This window comes from Panthera tigris, chromosome A2 (assembly GCF_018350195.1).
Source record: "Panthera tigris isolate Pti1 chromosome A2, P.tigris_Pti1_mat1.1, whole genome shotgun sequence".
Lineage (NCBI taxonomy): Eukaryota > Metazoa > Chordata > Mammalia > Carnivora > Felidae > Panthera > Panthera tigris.
This window is the reverse complement of record NC_056661.1, coordinates 84,981,682-84,990,722: the sequence shown is the minus strand read 5'-3', so window position 1 is coordinate 84,990,722 and position 9,041 is coordinate 84,981,682.

Here is a 9,041-nt window from a genome sequence, read left to right as displayed (position 1 = left end):
TACTACAACATTCAAAATAAAGCCATGAAGTCCTAAATATCATTTACTCCACTTTACTGTGATTCACTTTAAAGTTAAGTAAAACATTTTCTTATTTAATCTTTAGGAAAGTGCTACTGCATATTCAAATCAATAGTATTAGTAGTCTAGTATATCTGTTTTATTTCACAAATGAGTAATTTGAGAATACAGGAAAACAGCAAATGAATTAATGAGTCCAATAAAAAAAATAAGTGGTAGAACAGGAATTTTCTCTGAAGATTCAATATTGTGCAAAGATGTAGGGGTAAAGAACTGTGCTAACATCCAGTTTTAAGTTTCTAAATCATCTTGGCTATTCTGCAGTAACAGGATCTGAGCCACTGGGAATAGACATGCATATGTGACTGTGTGTGCATGTATGGGTGTATGTTTAGTATGTATTGCTATATTTTGTCATATAGAGTATGTTTACAATTACATATATACTATATTCTCTTTCACAGAGAAACACAGCAACCTATATTTGCATTTAATATATATTGTTTTACAACTAGCATTTCAGTTTATAAAACTTAAAATATATTTGGTTAATTCAAAAAATGTCTGATTAACAAGGACACTCTATTTTGTTAAAATCTCAGCTCAAATATCAGACATGCAGTATGAAAAATATGAAACACACAAACCATAGTTTCATAGAACTGGAAATGCTTTAAGAGAGCATATAAACTGAACCATCATTTAAAAGATGAAGAAAAGTCCTCTTTCAATGAAGTAATACCATTCAGAATATCTTAAGGAGTAGAAGGAACTTTTTATGAGAACACATAACACAGTAGACTAGTGTTGTAATAGTGTAAACACTGATTATGACTAAGTAGAAAGCAGTATTAAATAAAGAGACAGTATTGTACACAGGTTAAAAGTTTGCATTCTGGAACTAATTTTTGAATTCTGGTTTCCATACACTTTATTTAGCTGTTGAGCTATTTTATCTCTCACTTTCCATTTTAGGATAATAATGCTACATTTTTCATGGCATTTGTAACTATATATTAGTGTAGATACATTAGAGTCTAGCGTATATTATGCATCCATAAATATTATTGAATATTATTATTAATATATATTATATATAATTCATATAATAATATATTATATAATGTATATAAATAATGAATATTGTTATAATAGTTATTATTATTTACTGTATTAAAGCAATTATGAGAAACTGTGAAAGAACAGATACTATCTTTCCCTACTTTTTATTGTATTTGGAAGGAGAAAGGGACGCTAAGCATAATTCATTTTCAGGTAAATATGGTTATCAAGGCTTTAATTTTAAAGAAACCAATACTTAGTGAAATGGGGCTTAAATATTAGTAAGTGCCCTTATATGGTCTCCACTGGGCAATCCAACAAACCAAGCTGCATTATGTTGGTGAGAAAAAAAAAAGACAATGGAATTTGTTCCACACTCTCAGGTGACTTCTAAGGAATTGACTGTTCAAACTGAAGAAACCCAAGAATGTTCAGGAAATGTTACTAAAGAAAGGAAGGAAAGCATAAATGGAATTAGGCACTTCGTTTTCCTGAACTGAGGACATAAATCAATTTCATTTCACATTCTATTCTGACAATTTGCTGGTGTCTTCATTGATAGCTACTTGGAAAATGTCTCATACTATGTTTATATTTTTCAAGAGAGGGGATAATATAACAATGTTACAGGCAAGAAGAGGAGGGAGGTTACAGGCAAGAAGAGGAGGTAGTCTATCAGAAACTTTCTATTCTAGATTATAGAGTCAAAGAACCTAAGAATTCAAACATTCTCAGAAATAATATAGTTCCCCTTTCAATCTAATTGCTGGAATGTCTCACATGTTTGAAATGTAAATCACATGCCTTATTAGATTTTGAGTTTCTTCAGAACAAAAACTAGGAAGAATAGGTTAAATCTTCAGGCAAAAAATATTTGAGTCAATAAAAATGAATATTTCTAACAAGTAAAGCTGTCCAATAGTGAAATACACTTTCTTTTAAGTAGTGAGTACGCTTTTTGAGGAATTGTTTCAGAGACTTGATGACATATAACTTCTGGATTAAAGGGAAACAATTAGGGTAGATGACATTTAGTTTATGAGCTAATTTTAAAATTCAGTGATCTCATGAATGTCATCTGTACCTATCTTAGCAAAATTACATAGGAAACAGACATTATTAAAAATTAATTCCTCATTCATGGGGCATCTGGCTGGCTCAGTCGGCAGAGCACATGACTCTTGATCTCAAGATCATGAATTCAAGCTCCATGTTGGGAGTGAAGTGTACTTAAAAAAAATCTTCATTATAAAATTAAAAATAGAAGGTAGACTGTACTGTTGGAAAACCCCAAACAACGTTTCTGTGATGAAATGCTAAAATATGCTCTTCAAACATAAAATAACTAAGATGGATTATAAAAGCATGCTTGAGTGATATTATAAAGGTGAAAATAATGAGTAATAAAAACAAGCAAAAAACTATTAGATATGCCAAGATTTTGAAGACATAAGCTAAAACAGATAATTTTCTTGTATTATAAAATATAAATGATGGACCTCCTGTGTACAATCCGCCACATTTGGAAACCCAGATCTACTCCATTCTTAGAACTCCTTTTATTCAGCTCAACTGTTCAAAGAAAGATTCTCTACAGGAACGGCTGAGATATTCACTTGTAGGAGGTAAGACTTAAAATTTCAAATAAATCACTTCTAAGCTATTTTACAAGATATTCATGTGAGATATTTTGTAATCGTTAGGAACAGATTATCATGCAACATATTTTAAAGTAAGAACTTAAACAAGACAATAGAAATAACATAGTACATAATGTACTTTTATTTCTGTTTTATTACCTCATCATTCTCAGGAAATACAAATAATCAATTCGCACTTTGGAGACTAAGTGTTGATCCTCCTTCTTTGGCCACCACTCAGAATTTCCAATATGATGCATTTCAAGGGATTCAGGAACCTATGACTTTCCAGCTACTTATTGAAGTTACTGATGAATTAGGTGGGAATAAAGCAAGTCAGCTGTCAGCCACTATAATAGTCATAATTCATGTGTTTCCTTGGACCACAATGCAGCCAACTTTTTCCACAAAAACAAGTACAACTACAGTAAGTACTTAGTGATGAAATGTAATTCTAAAGTAGTCTGAATTAGTCATAAACATAGAAACTATTTGGGAACTTTTACAAGAGTTATTCTTATATTTTGGCAATAAAAGACATTAATGAAATAGTTACTTTAATACATAGAATTTCCATTATCAAAGTAGTGAAAAATTGTTACAGTTGTTAGTTGCTAATTTTGAGTCAGGTAAATATAAATGTTAATCATTTTTATAGGTCTTTTTGATATTATTTAGTTTAGATTCTTAGTAATTCTGTTCTCATCACATTATACTTTTCTGTATTTAAATGAACACTCATGAGGTTTTCTTATATACTTAGTACTATAAATTTTACAAACATATTTGAAAAGCTTGTTTCCTTGAAAAGTATGTAATTTCACTGGAAGACAAGATATACATTTAGAATAATTTAAATAAATCCTTGACAGTGTCAAATGATAGGGCAATTGTTATTTAACTCTGAGCTTGAAAATAAGGTAAGTTTATTTGGGTGAGATAAGCAGTAAGTTCTCTACAATAGAAAAGAAAAAAATAATAATATAGTTCTTTAAGGACATATTTTAAAAATTTTTAAATTTTATTAAATTTATGTATGTATGTATGTATGTATGTATGTATGTAAGTAAGTAAGTAAGTAAAGAGAAGAAGAAAAGCTTTGCAGGGGGGAGGTATAGAATTACCTAGGAAGAATATAATCTAGTCTAAGAATATAATCTATTCTAATCTATTCTATTCTAAGGAAATGCTAAGAAGGTAGTGAAGCTGGAAGTTAGATTTGTATTAGGAAAACAAAGCTCATATTGGTAATGTAAAATAATTGAGCATGGGATATCCTGAATGCAGAGATTAGAAGTCTGGATGATTACTGAAAACAGAAAGTTACAAGTTTCATAGCAGAAGACAGACTCACAATGCCTCATAAACTTTGTTAATGTGGAAATAAAGAGAAAATTAATGATGCATAGGAAAACTTTCTATGGAATATGCTGTTTGATTTCTAACAGGTGGACTGTGAACATCAAAGTAGGAATTCATATCCATAACTCCACTCACATTATTATGATGCTGCCTATATAACAAAGCTAACCCAACAAGATATGTTTGAATTAAAATAGCCATTTGCTGGAAAAAATTTATAGAAAATTTCTCCCTTGCTTGACTTCACAGTCAAGAAGTTTTGCATTGGCTATACAAAATCATCATAATACAATTTGGATAGTCTTAATCCAAAGAAAACAAAACATTGAATTAAAGTGGTGTGGGACTGTTAATGCTCCCAAGGGCCTACCAGAAGGAAATTTAAATTCTCTCTGTGAGAGAATAGCAGTATCCTAAGCCTCCAATTATTTCTAACAATTTTTCAATCCACTGAACACTACATGATTAAATATAGCTAGGCACATGAGAAAATAAGATTTCATAACCAAGAAGCAACAAAACCACAAAAAGCATAAACAGAAACACAATAACTACAGAAATGTTCAAAATCAAACTGCAAAATAATTATGCCTATTTAGTTCAAGAGATATAAACCAAGTTTGAAATTGGGTCAGAGTATGAGAGACCATACAAATAACAGAATATTTGAAAACATATCAAATATATCTAGAAATTAAAAATACAGTAGCTGAAATTAAATCCTGGCCATACTGATATACAGGATATATAAACACTAAAATGAACAATTACTGAATACACATTTTTTTGAGCACACATGAATGAATATATTAAGCTATAAAGCATATCTGAACAGATTTCAGCAGACTGAAATCATGCTATTATCTGTGACTTTAAGAAATTATACTAGAGATCAAAACAAATAGGTATTTAGAAGTTAAAGGAATAAAGAATATTTTATATGAATGAATTAAATGCTACATAATAAAACTGGGAGAAGTTAAAACAGAATTGAAAGCTATATATTTTCCCCTAAGTACCATTTTAACTGCATCTCACTGGTTTTAATATGTAGTATTTTTGTTACCATTCATTTAAAGACATTATCTATTTCCTTAAAACTTCTTATTTTCCCTGCATGTTAATTAAAACTACATTTCATCTGAAGTAAGAGAAGAAGAAAAATAAATAAATAAATAAATAAATAAATAAATTTTATTAGAGATTTTTAAAATAAATGAAATGATAAGAAATGAATTTAATGAAATAGAAACAAACATAGAAAATCGAAGCCAAAAGTCAGTTATTTGAAAATGATAATAAAATCTATATATTACTCTGGGGAGGCTGAGAGTGAGCAAGAGTGAAGTCCCATTTTACCAATGTCAGAATGAACGGGAAGACAACTGGTGTGGCATCTCTTAAGAAAAGGGAAGGGGGGGGCACCTGGGTGGCTCAGTCAGTTGAGCGTCTGACTTCAGCTCAGGTCATGATCTCACAGCTTGTGAGTTTGAGCCCCGCGTCGGGCTCTGTGCTGACAGCTCAGAGCCTGGAGCCTGTTTCAGATTCTGTGTCTCCCTCTCTCTCTGCCCCTAACCCACTCGCATTCTGTCTCTGTCAAAAATAAACATTAAAAAAAATTAAAAAAAAAAAAAAGAAAAGGGAAGGGAAGGGAAGGGAAAGGAAGGGAAAGAAAAGAGAGTGGAAGAAAAGAAAAGAAAAGAGAAAAGAAAAAAGGAAAGGATAGGAAAGGAAAGGAAAAGAAGACATTCCTAAGAGAATAAACAACCTTTTCATTATGTTTGAAGAAGGAAAATCAACATTTGTTCTACCCCAAATAAAGACTTAATATAAAATACAATGATTAAGATAGTATGGTGTGGATTCATGAAGACAAATAGACAAGAGAACAGAATAGAAAGTCTAGTTAATGATCCACAACACATAGATATATGATTTATATCAAACGTATTACTACAGAGCAGTAATAAAAGGATGATAGGTTCAATAAATTATACTGGGCAGTGGTCACATATATAGACAAAACAAGAATGATCCTCCATCCAAATTTGTAGATGAATTCATAGACTTAAATGGCAAAAGTAAACAAAATTAGTGGACACCTGACTAGCTCAGTCAATGGAGCATGCAATCTTGATCTTGGGGTTGTGAGTTCAAGCCCCATGTTCAGTGTAGAGATGACAAAAAAAAAATAAAATCTTTAAAAAAATAAATGAAATTACTATACTTTAGAAAGAATATAAGACACCAACTTAATACATTTTGGGTAGGAAAAGATTTTTAAATAAGACCAAAAAAAAAAAAAAAAAGAAAAAAGAAACCGAAAACAGCCATAAGGAAAATTTTTAGGGAATTGAATACTTTAGAATTAAGAACTTCTTATTATAGATAAAATGGTAGGATATTTTACTATGTGACTTTTGCTCCAGTATAAGTTTAGCGGAGAAGACCACTCAGTAAGTTAAACAATATGGGGCATAAGGGGACAATTAGCGAGATTGTGTTATGAGTATCTGGTGAGTTATTGTACTAGTTTTATATATTTCTGTATGTATTTTAGGCATCACAAAATAATGGTTGTAAAATAATTGAAAGGAATTAACCTGAGATTCCTATGTACTTTGTCAAGCTATTCCTATTTAATGCTTCAAAATTTTCCCCAAACGCCCTTCACCACTAAAGTATTGTCACTTATTTTGTAGCTAAATGAAAACTGTCTGCTTTGGAACTTTTAATCACATATATTATAGTCAAACCCTGAAATCTATTATTTTAAAAAAGTATGAACACTCTCCTAGTCATTCAGTAAATTAATTATTAGTCCCTACTCCTATCCCAGGGTATGTGACCATGAAACTTTCTTTCACATTCCACAAATATATATTCAAATCATTTTATAAGTCAAGTGAATATTGCCCAAGTATTAGTAATATTGTAAGATATTATAGCAGCATTCTAACTATTAAATTGTATTGTTTTTCATTTCTGACTCAATGTGAACGTCATCTACCTATTCTGAGTCAATGTTCTCTACTGGGTCTTGCTTCTTTGGGACAGATCATTCTAGCCTGTACCATGGTGGAAAAAAATAATATAACTTATATCAACACGTAGAGTTTTATCATCTAAATTTCTGATTAATAAAGCAAAATCTAGCGAAGCAGAATGTTTGTAATAAAGCACAACAGGCAGAATAAAAACAGTCTGTAGAAACATGTAAAAGGAGTTTCAGATTTGTAGTTGAATGGTATTGTAATCCATATAATTCTCTTGAAAAACTACAGTAGGCTTGTTAAACGAGGAAAACCAATTAATGCTGCCTGGAAATGATTCTAAACGTGTGACTTAAGAATTTACTCCCAAAGACTATAACCAATGTCTTTGCTATTTTCCAAAAGCCATATTAGCTTTTAAGTTTACATGTGTACTTACATAATACACACATTTCTACAAGGAGATATATATGCTTCTCTTTGCAAAAAGTATTACCAAACAAGAAGCAACCTTAGAAATTCTGTAGTTCAATCCATCCATTGTGCAGGAAGGGGAAACAATAGCCTAATAACTTATAAATTATATGCTCTTGTGAGTAAACAGACAAAAACACCTGCATATTTAAGATAGGTTTTTAAAAGTTAATATTTCTACAGGCTTATTTAATGTATTATTGACTAGCTATTATTTATATTTGAGTATGTTATAAAATTACATAGTAAAGATCACTTATGTCTTTAAGTTATCTATTTATCAAACACATGATGAGGCCCTATGCTAGTAGGAGTACAAAGCTGAATAAGTCAGAGAAAAACCTTCTTGCCATAAACAATAGAATACAGCTTGAAATGGCTTAAATAATAAAAACTCAGCTTCAAGAAGTAGTGGACTATTAGGACAAAAATTTGAACATCTCTATACATCAACCTAAAGAATATGGACTTTATCTTCCAATCAGAAAGGATCAAAAGAGGTATTACAAGAAAAGGGTAATAGGATGATTGGGTAGGTCCAGTAAGTATAGAGTACATGAAGGGAAGATTGGAGAATAGAGAAAGCAGTGCTCATGAAACCAGTTAGGATCTTATTTTAACAATCCAGACAAGAGAGGTCTCAAAATAAGGCAATGGAACTTCATGTAAAGATGACGGGCTAGATCTGAAATATATGTAAACAGTAATATTCACCATTTACTATGTTTGGAACTTGTGTATTACAATATATCGTGGGAAAGAGAATTTCTCTTAGTATTTAGTCATTATTATTAGACTACATTTTAAAAAATAAGGCCAATCTTTCTTTCAATTTAAAATGTTGAATGAGATATTAAAACTTAAAAACATTTCTAAGTGGTTAGAATACACTGCCAGAATTTTATCTGCTTCTAAAATATAACTATATAACTATAAAATCCACTACAAAAATAGAACGTTCTTAAAGCCAGTCTGCTAGCAATGTGCATCCATGAGTTACAAAGAAATTAAGGTCTGAGGATAAAAAACTCAAAGTAATTAAAAATAAATCCAATCATATTATAAATATTATAGGAGGCATCTTCAGCTTGACATTTACTTATAAATGCAGATTTTTTAACAACAAAAGAAAACATTATCCTAAGTTCATAAATTGTGCTCTAGTAAATGCATTCAATAAAGACCTCAGCATCTTTTACAATGCCAAGTATGGTAGTTGATAAATTAGAGGAACAATAACTATACGTTATACGAAAGATATGTGATCGTGATCATTCTTAATTGGGGGCAGGGAGGGTTCATAAACTGTTGCCGAATCTGATGAAAGCTACGGTCTCTCTCTCCAGAACAATGTACACATGTATATGCACATGCACTTTTATATTCAACATCAGAGGCTTGTGAAACCCATCCATGAAACCCAGATTAAGAAAGAAACCCTGAATAAAGACAAGAGTTTATTCCTGCTTCTGAATTTGGGGGAAAAACA